Source organism: Penaeus monodon, chromosome 33 (assembly GCF_015228065.2).
Source record: "Penaeus monodon isolate SGIC_2016 chromosome 33, NSTDA_Pmon_1, whole genome shotgun sequence".
Lineage (NCBI taxonomy): Eukaryota > Metazoa > Arthropoda > Malacostraca > Decapoda > Penaeidae > Penaeus > Penaeus monodon.
Genome location: NC_051418.1, coordinates 11,477,699 through 11,478,199, shown reverse-complemented (window position 1 = coordinate 11,478,199; position 501 = coordinate 11,477,699). Strand labels below are relative to the sequence as shown.

The window sequence follows — 501 nt, the reverse complement described above, 5'->3', positions numbered from 1 at the left end:
CACCCTAACTTTAATTTTTATATACAGTAAAAGTGTTTTTTCTGTGAAGTATATTAAAATACAATTTTTTCATCATCACCGTACTACAAGCTAGTTTGCTCTTCACAAGAGTTCTATAAGAGTATAGTGGCATGCAGTGTCCACTTTGGTGCCTGATGTAGTTGCAACCTCAAAGACTGGACGATTGTGGCTAAAGTGGACAAGTGAAGTCTTTCAAGTGTATCATTTATGAGTAAGGAGAAAGACTGAAAAAAAAAAAGGTGCAAGTGAAACCACTTAAGGAATGAGAAACGATATACAAAAGAAGAATTGTCAGTGAGGTCCAACCAAAGGAACACACACAAGTGAAGTAGTGAAGGTCTTGCAAGTGAAGGTGTAATGAGGCACAGGTATAGGCGACTGAGAACGAGGACTTTACGTGCACCACACTTGCTCTGATGATACCCACACAACACATTAATGGTCTAAAGTCACATACCAGCATCAGGAGGTGTCAACTGG

General features: G+C 39.3%; 1 protein-coding gene across 1 annotated transcript in view; it reads left to right on the top strand.

Annotated features, from left to right (window-relative positions):
* LOC119594034 (ATP-binding cassette sub-family G member 1-like) overlaps positions 1-501 on the top strand; it is a gene marked incomplete in the record, with an annotated part of 55,916 nt that extends 55,415 nt beyond the window's left edge. The window contains 1 exon segment of the mRNA XM_037943064.1: positions 1-501.